This window comes from Cebidichthys violaceus, unplaced genomic scaffold (assembly GCF_023349555.1).
Source record: "Cebidichthys violaceus isolate CVI_PGR_0920_01 unplaced genomic scaffold, fCebVio1.0.p SCAF_33, whole genome shotgun sequence".
Taxonomy (NCBI): Eukaryota; Metazoa; Chordata; class Actinopteri; order Perciformes; family Stichaeidae; genus Cebidichthys; species Cebidichthys violaceus.
The window spans coordinates 745228-758404 of record NW_027176517.1 but is presented as its reverse complement, the minus strand read 5'-3'; the positions used below and the strand labels follow the sequence as shown (position 1 = coordinate 758404).

The 13177-nt window shown below is 46.2% G+C and overlaps 1 protein-coding gene across 2 annotated transcripts in view; it reads left to right on the top strand.

Annotated features, from left to right (window-relative positions):
* The first annotated feature begins 9947 nt into the window (after window positions 1-9947).
* The window catches only part of adcyap1r1b (adenylate cyclase activating polypeptide 1b (pituitary) receptor type I), a 21540-nt gene continuing 18310 nt past the window's right edge, over window positions 9948-13177 (top strand). Inside the window, exon 1 of one of the 2 annotated variants that reach the window (XM_068724965.1) lies at window positions 9948-10381. The gene's annotated coding sequence lies outside the window, so the exon portion shown is untranslated. The remainder of the gene's footprint in view (window positions 10382-13177) is intronic. The other variant, XM_068724964.1, reaches the window with a different exon arrangement.

Here is a 13177-nt window from a genome sequence, read left to right as displayed (position 1 = left end):
ACCGACGGGGAACAGACAACCCGAACGCATTCCTTATCTTACTGGTCTGATTTGCAAATGAATGACAGCAAGGAAGGCAGCTCAGGATGACGTGCTGGAGGACCACAGCTTGCACGAAACCTGCAGATCTGACAACGATATTTAGTCTCGCAAGAGACTGTGTGGCAGTGCAAGGAGAGACGGCACAATAACAGTGATTACACTCTGATGCAGCCAGTAATTTCATTGTGGCAGGCAGGAGTGCGTGTGTGTGCGTGTGCGTGTGCGTGTGCGTGTGTGTGTGTGTGGCGCATGAGAAGTCTCTGTGTAAAGGCACACCGTGTTGCATTTCAACACAGTGACACATGCTCGTCTCGTTAACGTCCTCCATTGCTTCTCTGTGAGGGTTCTACACTTTTTTTTTTTGTTGAACACGGTTCTGCTAAGTGCGTCCTCGTCAACCCATTAAGTCCAGACCACTAACCAATGACCACAGCTGAGCAGCTCCGGCTGCAGAGTTCATGAACCTTCGAGGCTCTGGAAACCCTTTTTTTTTTCTTAATCAGCGTCTTATTATAAGTGACGAGGTTTTAAATGAGCTCACTGTTATCTACCAAACTCAGAAGAAACGCAAGACCTCCAAACTAAATGACAAATTAATCAGTTTTCTGATCTAGCGCTCATATTAGTGAAACCGTTCGTCAGTGCCTTCCAAAATGTATTTGGCTGTTGCAAAAAAGACATGTTGACATATTTGCCACCACAACGGCTGAGGTTTGATTAGGTTTAGACACAAAAACCACTTAGTTGTGGTTGGTAAAAGATGGTGGCCATGCTTGAACCCACGTTGACTGTCAGTAGGAAATGGAATGCCACTGTTACAGGGCCACGAATGACACGTAGCTCACTCTAGTGCAACGCATTTCATTTCTGTTGGAATACGAAAATCCAGTTTATGTCAGAAGCGGTCTCTGTCCCGTGTTGGACTCACTCGTCACGTACTGACGGCTCTACTGCCCTCTGAGGCAAATTTGTGATCCGTGATTTTGGGCAGTACAAAATAAATTGAATTGAATTGAACGATCTGGCAGTGAGTGAGTGAGTGTGAGTGTGTGTGTGTGTGTGTGAGACTGCCCTCTAAATAGTGGGTGCAGCAGAGAGAGCAGGTGAGAGTGATTGGGCTGATGAGGTGGGCGTGACTAACAGGTGCACTGATTGAGCTGATGAGGTGAGTGAGAGATAGACAGGAGAGAAGGAGCTGTGACAGAACTGGGCTGAAAAAAGGCACCAATTTCATTATTGGTTATTGCTTATTTTGTATTAATACACTTTTTTTTCTAATTAAAGGTACAGCAAAGTATACAATATATGAAGGTCACCAAACACAAAGTACACCTGATGATGCTGCTGGAGAGGGAAATCAGAGGATCTCCAAAGTCAACAGACTTCCTCCTCTCAGGACTATGAATATCTGGAACTACATTTAATCCATCCAGTAGTTGTGGGGATATTTTTAGTCTGGACCTAAGCAGTGGACCAACTTGCGAACAGATCAACCTTGCCATCCCTAGAGCTATACTACTAGTGTGGGTTAAACAAAATGAAGTAATAAAGGTTAGAAATAACAAAAAGACGAAATGGTGGGAAAAAAACAACCCAGGAATGGGTAGAAACGGGAGGTGATTCTATCCACTGGAATGTGGGAATGTTGTTGCTCTACTGTACGTTGTGTAAAGCTGAGGAGGAGAATACATCTCACATCACTAAAAGTAATTGGTTTTTAAGAGACTGCGGTCTGAGCTCTGGGAATTCTCTGAGGTTTATTTACCCCCACAGCTCGATGGGGCTGCAATAATCTGCGCAGCTTCTCATTTGCTTAGGTTATTTCTGGGGGTCTATTTCTACTGAGGCCTGGACGTTCTGCTGTCACGGATCCTGACTGAGTGACAAGTCGACGCACATGTCATGCAGCGCGACGCAATGCAGCACTGACGGGAAGAAAACAAAACTTTTAAGAGCTAGGGGTTTGTGACAGCTCTAACCTTCGTCCTCCATCCTCCATCCTCAGAGAATCAGCAAATGACTCTGTCGTGGGAAGAAAGAGCAGGCACACACACACACACACACACACACACACACACACACACACACACACACACACACGGTGCATGCAGACAATGACAAATGTACTCGTCATTTCCTGGCTCGCCGAGCCCTCTGTAGATCAGCGTTAATGGGAAAAGCGGAATGTTTTATTTATCAAGAGAGAGCTGTTGCTCGTATTGTTTGGACCGCTAATGTTTAACTCTGCGATCAGCTTGTCTCTGAAGACGGACGTCAAAGTGTTTTCTCTAGCCTCTTTCTCCGGTAAAGACGGAGCTTTCTCCGTTAGTCTGCGTCACTTCGCAGCAAAGCGCTGGGGGAACGTTCCTGCCGTAGATTCACCGGTTAACGCCGGGTAGATGCTCTCCTCTGTCTGCTGGATGCCTGGGTCACAGAGCTCTGAGCAACTAGCTGTCGCAACAAATTTGTGCGCCACACACACACACACACACACACACACACACACACACACACACACACACACACACACACACACACACAGACTAGGCTGCCATGTCGGGGGCTTGGTGTGTCTTACGAGAGATAATTGGTCACCAAGGCAAGGGCAAGAGAGGCACAGATTGCAGCATGCCTATAATGAAGTGGCACACGGTGTCTGCTAACGAGCAATTCTGCTGATTGATTCCTCATTATCGGAATTTTCTTTTTTTTTAATTTGCAATGAAAAAGAAACGCATTAACAATACTAAGAGTTTGAGGTCACGCTAACGTCTCTGTGAGGAGAACATCAAGGAGGTTGATGGAAGTCTCATTCATTTCACTCAAAACCACAAATGCGATCCTCAAGGAGGCACGAGAGGAAAAGTCAGTACGATTCATCTTCTGGGGATCATGAATATCTGTGCAAAAATGTCCCTGTAAACCCAATAGTTGTTGTGTTTTAACATCCCCAGAGCCAAGCATGTATTTCTAATGCACCACAGAGATGTGACACAGACAAGTAGGAGTTATACAGTGGGACTGGGACTGCCTTTAATCCCAGGTTTAAAAACTGCTTAAACCTTAAATCAGCACTTTCTCTTCAGAGAAAACAAACGCAGACAAGCTAACCAATCCCAGTTGTTGAAGTCTCCACATGGTTTACTACACAGCATGTGGACACCTGCAACTATTAACCAGAGAGACCATCTTGGAATGGGATCCCACCAGCCGCAACGTCACATCCCACCAGTTCCTACCCCCCCCCCCCCACTCCTGAACACACCCATCTTCAAACTTCATTTTGTTCTCAGTTAGGCACCTGTGAAGTCTTGTGACTGCATCTGTAACGCTCTCACAGCAACAAAATCTGTCCACAGAAATACAAACACCTGGCAAAATACTCAAAATGGGAGCAATGTCATGTTGAAAGAGGAACTGGCCGACGCAAACGGTTGCCTCGAAAGTGTAAGCGTGTGCTTTAGAATGAAGATTTCCCTTCATTGAAACTGACCGAGCCATGAAGACAGCCCCAGACCTAATGTACACTGCTTTGTCCACAAACTTTTGGCCATAAAAAGTTCCTACTGGTTGATCATGAGACCTGTTTGACCGTGCGTGCTTTTTTTCTTGCGTTTACTGACTTGCCGTCTGCTGAAATGAGTTGTATTTGCTTCCCCTCAATGGTAATTGCCTCCATTCTGTTCAATTGTGTCGCCCTTCATAATTGAATTTCAAGAGGCTACAACGGTTGCAGGAGAACGCCTTCACAACAGAGCAGTAATTGTTACCGCCCGACCTTTGAATTACTCACTTTGCTTGTGTTATTTCCCCAGCGCCTCGTCACATTTACTTATTATTGTGGTCGGCTTGCTCCGTTGTGTGCAACCATCCCGGTCCTCTATTTCCCTCTAGACTTCACTGTCACTGTGCGAACTTGTCTAAAACCTGTTACCCAGCAGACACCGGGGGAAATCTAAAGCTGTCTGTAACGCGGGGGCCTCTCAGAAAGCCGAGAAAATAAATGTTGAACCGTAAAAAAAAAAAAAAAAAAGGGTGAGCGACTGGGTGAAAGGAGCGGCGGCAAAGAGCTGTACAGTCCGGGGAACAGAAGAATCTATTTCTTTCATCTCCTTGAAGAACTGTCAGTGCATGTGTCCGTGTGCGCCTGTGGGGCCGCTGGGAAGCGTTGCGTGTCTCCGAACAAGTCCCGCCGCGCGGCCGAGGCCGCTCGCTGGAGTCTCCATGGTGATGGCAGAGCGAGGAGGAAGAGCGGGGAGGGTTTTTTTTTTTTTTTTTTCCCGAGGACCCATGTGGAGAACTCCATTGATCTGGACGAGACTCGAGCTGAAGAGGATGATTCACTCACTCGACAAAGAAAACAAGAGCGCAGGCTGGTGAGAGAACACGAGGACGGTTCAGGGCGAGGAGCTTTTAAAAGACTTGCCGTGACTTGTTGAATTCACCCTTTAAGTCACACATTTGTCAGCGGGGGGGGGGGGGGGGGCCCTGAATAAGATATAGCCTGATAATCAGACTGAAGGGCCATTTTATTAACACTCGGCAATCGCTCAATCGAGAGCGATCGCTCACTTGTGAGCCATTTTCTGTGCAGTGCGGATTTCATTGCCTAAGTCCACTGACACAACATCAGTCGACTCCTGTGTTACCCGGTAACGTTAGCGTGAGAAATAATTTAGAATGACCAAAGACACCGTGTTATAGCCCTGAATAAAACAGTGGCCTTTACTTTCCTCCAGGCTGTGATCCGGTTCAACCCTCCTTAGCTTCGTAAAGAAGTCCGGTTCCATTGCTTGTGAGCTGCCGGTCCCGTGGTTAGAGTGGTAATTTATTCACATCATCAGAGAACAAAAAAAGGATGAACTTCCTATTGAATAAGGTCAATGGATAACATGTCTTTTGTCACAGGGACCAGTTTGTTTGCAGCGGGGCGACCGAGAAGAGGAAACAATTTATGCATTTTTACAATGAGGGGGAAAGAAAGAGCGATGAATTGGTTGAAAGAAGAAGAAGAAAGAGGGGGAGAACAGAGAGTGTGAATCCTGCTGCGTGGCTTCCTGGCCTTTAATGCCTCAGACCCTTCCAGTGTGTGAAGTGGACGTGTTGTAAATGTTCCTTCCCAGACCTTCATAAATCATGCTCTGTTATGAGGGGCCCCAGCCCTCGTTTTAATTCTCTTTTCCCTCTGACTCCCCAACCCTCCTCCTCCTCCTCCTCCTCCTCCACGGCCTTGCTTGCAGGTAGAAATTCTGTTGCCATGGTGATTCCAATCGCTGTTATTGCTACAGCGCGATGAGGAGGACCTGCCGGGCGGAGAGGGAGCGATGCTTTACATTTACATTCCCGAACACTCACAGTAATCATCCCCCTGACAGCACGACTACCCTCATTCAATCCTCCCCTAATGTGCAGCATCACAGATCACATATGAGCAGGATGCATGGACGCAGAATTCATGTGTCTATCCATGAAACCCAGAGGAGAAATCCTTTTGACATTGGTGATCAACATTGGTCACATTTGACTTTGTCCGATAATTTTGTTTTTTATCCGATCAAATATCTGCAACACTTATGACATTACCATCAGCCTTGAGCTTTTGTGTTCAATGCTAATTAGCAAGTGTTAGCATGCTAAGATGACCCACATGGTAAACATTATGCCCAACCTGCAGCATGTAAGCATTATCACCGTAAGCGTGCCTCACAGAGCCGCTGGCGCTTTAATAGTTGTATTTTTCACGTATTTTTTACCGTAATCTTGATCGAGAAGGTGCTGTGATTCGAGTGAAACTGAATCTCACTACGAATCAGACGGGACATATTGTGCTCTGTATGTATAGAAGCTTATGAAAACCTCACAGTGTCTGTCCAGCTTAAAGGAGGTGAACCACATTGAGAAGAACTGAGCTGCAGACAAAGCGAGGAAGCGGAGAGATCTATGAATAGCACTTTCGCATTTTCGCTCTTGGACATTGAATTATTTTGCATTTTTGAGCCTTCGGGTAGCCGTGTTTTAATATGATAAGCTACTAAATACCTACCTAATGACACGTAGTTTGTGTCTTCACGGCGGGGTTACAGGCTTCAGGACACGGAGACGCTGCTGATTTATCTTTCTCTGTCGGTATAACAGTGAGTGTTGATTTAGAGCGTTGGGTCTGCAGCTCACAAGAACGTGACGTCAATCGATCAGGTGCTCAAGGTGTTTCTTCTTCTCTGCTGGAGAAACGTCTGTGAGCTATGGAGGCGAGCGGAGGCACCGGTGTCGATAGCTTGTTGCAGTTGAGGTGAGATCGATCCTAAGTCTTAATAGCTTGGTCCCTGTAATTCCACCGTCAGCATGATTACCAATCGTAAGTAGATTTGTTTTCTTGTGCAAATCAGAGCTCCACCCCTCTGCTCTTCATCTTTTGATGGATTGAGGGGTTTTTCTGTGTGCTTGACGGGTGTTTTTTTTGTCCGAATGCACTGAGACCATTGTCTTTCTCTTAACTCTTTCTCTCCTTCCAGGCAGCTCACGACCCCCCCCCCCCCCCTTCTCCACGCACATCCTTCCCCACCAACCCCCCATTGCCACCAAAACATTCCCAATTACCCCCCCCCCCCCTTCAGCTTCAAGCAGCACTCCACATCGCCCTGCATTGAAATGGGCCAGTTGCTATGGCAACCCCATACAGCAGCATATTATTCCGCTGTCAGAATTAAAAAAAAGAGGATCAATTAGTGATGATGCCACTGCGCCATGCGAGCCACTCAAATCACGGTTTCTTCAGAGCGGCCAGCCTGTGTGTGTGTGTGTGTGTGTGTGTGTGTGTGTGTGTGTGTGTGCGTGTATGTGCGTGTGTGTGTGTGTGTTGGTAAACATACATACTCTTTATGAGACATATAGTGTTCTGAAGGATCCGTTCTTCTCTCTGCAGCTCGGGGTGGAGGATGAAGGCAGACTTGAGGAGCCTGAGTCACCACACTCTGAGTGGGAGGGCTGAACGACGGCAGGATGGGGAATACAAGCAGAATGAAATCCACTGACTTTCAGCACGAGGGTGAGATGAAGAAGAGAAAGCAGATGCAGCTCAGATGTTTGGTGGTGGAGAGGATCTTCTTAAGAGAATCGGAAGTCGACAAAAACAAGTTCAATCCGGTGCACTTTGTGGTAAAAACCATGTGCCTCACATCAAGCACAGACCCGACAGCATGACGGCACACCTCCGACTTCTGTAACCCCGGCCCATGTCGCCATTTTCCTTCCATCTTCTAGCAGAAGAACATGGAGCAGTACAAGCCCAGAGCTCTATTGGTTTATGACCGGAAAGACATAGTTCATCAAATATCCAGAATGGAAACGTTCCCATATTCCCACAGAACACACCATGAGAATGTATCAATACATGGTCAAGATGGATGGACTTTTGTTGTCCTCCCAGTTATCTTGTGGTGGTCATAGTTCTGTTTGGTACCAGTAGTCGATGCCTGCAAAATATGCCATATAAGGAATGAACCTATTGATTTTCACTGTAAAGGTGAGAAATGTATTAATCAAGTAAAATATAACAAGTAACATTAAAACTATAATGTTAACTATATTGTTCATACTTCCAGTGTTATATTATATGCTGCTGTCCCCCGCCCCCCTCCACCTCTCCATCTTCACAGATCCATCATCTTCATCAACTCATCATTCTATCAGCCTCATCAGCCACCACCACCACCACCACCTCCACCTCCACCACCAGTGTCTGGACTCCACGGGGGGATTTATGTTGCTGCTGCTCAGGGCAGACGTCCCTCCATTACAAATCTCCCTGTAGAGCCCAAGAGCCAAAGACTCATGTCAAGACTTTGTCATCACATATCATCTGTTAGTAATAAATGATCATCTTTTCTTCATCTGACTTGTCTCTCCTGATTGAAGTGGTTTCGTTTGAATTCACAACGCTTTCTTGTTTATTTCTTTCCTATAATCACTGGATTTTCTTGTGGTGTGTGACATAAAATATTTGTAATTATCTCTTGTAAATTCTCTGGCAGCTAAATAATAATGATAAGTAATTTAAAGAAGGACATAGAGCACTGGGAATAAGCTGGTTTACAAAGACAATTTTACCAGAGCGTATTAGTAATATTCGCTGACCGCTGCTTGAGTTGATTATAATAATGCTTTTTATTTACGGTGATGAATGCTAGATGTGTGTTTAGTCCTCATTCCTGAAGGATGTACATCTCTGTTTGCTTTTCATATTCAAATGTAGATGAGGAGAGTCATGCATCAATCGCAAAGAGCAAGCGAGTAAGATAGAGAGAATATATTTTTAGAGCCACTCTTCTAAAGGCCTACTCTTCCTCCTCCTCCTCCTCCTCCTCCTCCTCCTCCTCCACCTCTGTTCATGCATTATCATAACTGTTAGTAGTATAAAGATTTAGATTCCCAAAAAGCATTGTGAACCACATCGATTGTGATTTACAAATATGTGACAAATTACAAATTAAAAGCAACATTAGGTGTTGTCAATAGATTCTCCACAGAACTCTACTGACGGGATGAACACCATCTTCCAACATCTTTGATTGTATTGATGATGGCGGTGGAGAGCGCTGTCTAAAGCTTTGCATGCTGCACTACATGTTGCTTGGCCTAAAGACACAATGCTTGTTCAGAAATGGCCGAAGTGGAAGTGAAAAGCGTGGCGTCATGGCCTCGGCCTGGCTGCATTCGTGTCTTTACCCATTTCCCCTTCTCACCCGCCGAAAAGAGGATTCAGATGTCAGGTGACTCAACAAGCATTTGGTTTAAGGATACAGGACGCTTTGAAGGTAAATTCACCCATTCATACACTGGTGGCAGAGGCTTCTACACAAGAGGCCGCCTGCGCTAAACATACGCTGAAAGCAGAGACACGTAGACCGCAGGGGTCAGGGGTCAGGGGTCAGGGGTCAAACCTTCTGAGCCAGCCTCTGCAAACCGTGTCAGAGAGCGAGACATTACAGAGACCTTGAAGGTTCATATCACGCGAGGGGGGTCAAATGAGATCTTGTTCTCGACCTCCATCCGACAGCAGACAGTCCATTATGAATTTTGAGGCATTCACACACTGTGTGATGACTGTCCTGAATCGCAGAGCCATGAGTCAACGCGCATCCTCCATCTGCTGCTCTCGACATCTTTCACAACCGACAAACACGGCGGCTTCACGCTGCAAGCGGCCCAGCTGCGCGATGTCGCCCCTCCCCATGACAGCAGGCTTTTCTCCCGATGTAAACTGTTGCCTTCAGACGCCAACGCTCAGTACAAACTCGCTTGTTTGAAGCCATCAGTCCAGAATCTCACATAGGTGGTAACATGTGGTTCACATCATGTCCATGCTCTCTACTCCCTCTGATAAGCCTCCTTGCTTCACAGATGCTGGAGGCTGTGTTGGTCTAAAAGAGGCCACTCCCATCAGGGTGTGGATCTTATTCATTCTTCTAAAACTTAACTTAATAGAAAAGATGAAGCTCCCTGGTCATTTGAAGCCTCCTTCCAGCTTTGCTGAATCCTTCACAGATGCCAGTGAGGACCCCAAGACAGGATGTCTATTTAGATGATTTTAGATATCCATATCTTTGAATAAAATGATGATGGTCGCTGTCCTGGGTCCTGATCTCTGGTTGAATCTGGTGACACCTCACACACTAACACACACACACACACACACACACACACGCACGCACACCGTGCATGATGCTGCACCACATCACATCCTTATCATTTTCTGCCTTGAATCTGGTGTGACCGGATTATTTAGGCTAACATCTATCGTACAAAATTGGATGTGTGCTTCCTGGCGCGCATGTGTCGGTGTGTTTGTGTGTAGCAGAGAGAGAGAGAGAGAGAGAGAGAGATAGTGAGAGAGAGTGTGTGTGTGTGTGTGTGTGTGTGAGAGAGAGAGAGAGAGAGAGAGAGAGAGAGAGAGAGAGAGAGAGAGAGAGAGAGAGTTAGTTGTAATGCGCGGTGCATTCTTCTGTGGAGGGCGAAGCGAGCAGCCATCCGCAGGGCAGCAAGAATTGCTGGAAATATCTACAGTCACTTCACCCTCATCGCGCACTGATAGGGAAATCAGAATTTTCCTGCAAAAAAGAAACTCGTGGCGTTTTTGACCCGGTTGGAAGTCCCCAACCTTTCGTCCAAAACTGCCCTAATCTCGGGTGGAAGTTGTGCTGCCTGGAGCCACCGGGGACTCTGGTCCCTCCGCAGCCCTCTGAGGGTTGATTTGTCCCCTGCTGAGAGCGCAGCCTTTCATCGGCCCGGAGCTATCCACAGAGCAAGGAGTTGCATTTTTAGGAGGAATATCGACACAATGGTAAGATTCTGCAAAAATGCATGAATTAGAATTGTACCGTGTCGAATTCAACGTCACGATTTTGCGCGGACGTGGATGCGTTGACGGGTGTCTGGGAGGAGAATGGAAATAAACCGTGCCGGGATCTTGCGGCATGTATCGCCCGTGGGCTCAGTGAGGAGGTGCCTTCTCCCCCTTTTAGCGGGCTCCTAGCAGCGCGCAGTTTGCGCAATTACTGCAACCGCACAATGTGCATCCAGCGTGAGACACCAGAAACACGTCGCATGGGGATAATAGAGGAAAGCAGCCCGTTCATATCCACAACATGCTCTCCAGCAAAATTTGACAAATAGCCCATGTGTCCATATGCAGGAGGAGGCTCAGCCTGTTTGAGTGGTTACTGAATAATAATGAAGTGCAAGCATGGACACTGATAATGTTAGACCCAGTGTTACATTGACGGTGATAGGCTACCAATATCCTTCCGTGTCTAGTCTATGTCATTCATAATAGTGCATGCATTGAAACAGGCCTGGATCAACACACCTCAGGCCTGTAACACAGGGATCCAATAACAATAACGTAGATATGTGACCCCTTTCTTCACGCATTTAAGGATGTAGTATTTGGGCTCTTGTATTCCAGATCTATGAAATCCAGACCTTTAGGTGAAAACTGTGAGTGACCTTGTGAGGCATGCTGCTGTTACTGAATCACAACCTCTGCTTTCTCTTCTCCGCTGCTGGTGTTTGGACAGTTTGGAGGGTTAAAACAGCCGGCCAATCACAGCCGTTCTTATGCAGTTATCTGCTCTTGTTTGACAGAGGTGAGTCTCCCCTTAGCTCCCTCACTACGTAACGCTCACTGCTCATGTCTGCTCTGCTTATTCCTGCCGGTAACCCATATCTCAGGATCCGCCGCTGCAGATTTGGTGGATTGAAAAGGCTCATGTTGAGCTATTTGTTTACATTTCTGAATGCTCAGCTGCAGCCTCATTCATAAAGAGCGTTGAATGAGCGACACATCCGCCACGAATCCCGATTCGAGGCCAAACAAGTGCTGGTTGGCTTTGTAACAGGAACAACAACGAGATCCATGCTTGCACTGAGCATCTGTGAGAGCAGGTTTGAACGATTGAGCAGATTAACCAAAAAAGACAACACCGTGTTTTGCAATTTTTTTTTTGTTTAAATTTGCAGTTCACATCTGGGTCAGTACGAGGCAAACCACAGAATCCTGTTTGGATTCGCTTGACAAGCAATGTCCACGACATGTCATTAACAAGCTGCTGCTAAAAGACATGCACAGCGTATACGTATGAGGGCAGAGCTCTGCTTTAGAGGTCTGTGACGCTGACATTTAAATGTCCCTATTAGCCTTGTTGTGTTGGCTGGCCTGAGCAGCCGAGGAGGGAGGGAGCGAGTGAGGGAGGAGAGGACATTAGGCGACGGGCCCAGTCTCAGCACGGCAACCTTGTAACACAACCAGTATCACGCACGGGCCGAGCGTCATTTAGTCACATCAAGCAGATCCAGTTATGGATGCTGATGCAAAAGGCGGCACATTATTAGGACTAACGATATATTTTTCTCCTTACATTTCCTTCATCTGTCTTTTAGAATAATGTACTAATGAATCAAAATGTAATTAAGATTAACTTCAACTAAATGGATAAAGGTGGAGCGACCAGCAGAGTGTGTTTCCTCAAATGAAAACACCTTTTTTTTGTTTAGTTTTTTTCTATATATTCTTATTTGCATTTCATAGCACGATGTAACATAATTAATGAGCTGAGCTCTGGGAACATGGTGACGTTGCTACGAAGAAGTCCGTCACGACGGGAAACACGAGCAGCCAGAGCATCCGACAATCACAATCTATTTCCTCTTAATTAAGAATTAAAATGTTCTTTTTCTTCTGTTTATACGTGTCGTTTGGACATAAACCTGACTGCATATTTGGAGCGATATATATATATATAGATATTAATATTTAGCCTGATGTAAACATATGTGTCTCTCTCTCTCTCTCTCTTGTTGCCTGCCCAACCACTAATGTTGATGGGAGGTCACGGTTTTTACCAACAGTCAGAGCAACAATATTGCTGGTCAGCGCGGTTGCTAAGTGTGCTGTACAGAGGAAGAGGGCTCACATTGTTTGCCGTGTATTCTGCATACATTTACATTGAAATCCAGATACCAGACAGTCATGAGAAGTATAAAAACCTGCTACGGTTGGTCTTTGACTTGCACAGCGGTCTGAATGCTCGGCAGGCAGTCGGCTCTAAAGAGATCATTCGGTCGGTCGGTGCTGGTGTTGAGCAGCGTGGTGCAGCCGTGCAGGAGACAGTGCTGTCTCACCGGCTCATGTTGGGAACCGGAGCAAGTCCCGGCCGGGTTCTGACTCAGACGCACAAATAACACGCGTAGAACGTTCCTACTTCACCATTCAATATGTGCGCCGAATAGTAAAATAAATGATGGGATGAGCCACAGATAACATATTAAACGTTAATGTCAAGCGCAGGTAGAACAAAACAAGGATTAGCTGTAAAACGTACCCAAAGTAAGTAAGTGTGAACACTTTCTGTCTCCGTTTTCTTGGATTTCCGATCAGTTGAGGAAGTAAAGGAAGGGCAGAAGGAAGAACATTAGGATGCCACACTAAGGAAGAAGGAAAGACAGGAGGAGAGGAAGTGGAGGAAGGAAAGGAGTACAGGAAAAGGACAGAATTCAGGGAAGCCTCGCCATTTTCTAACTTCCAAGGCCACTCAGCCGGCTGGTCAGGCTTTAGTTCTGACATCTAACTATAAAGCAA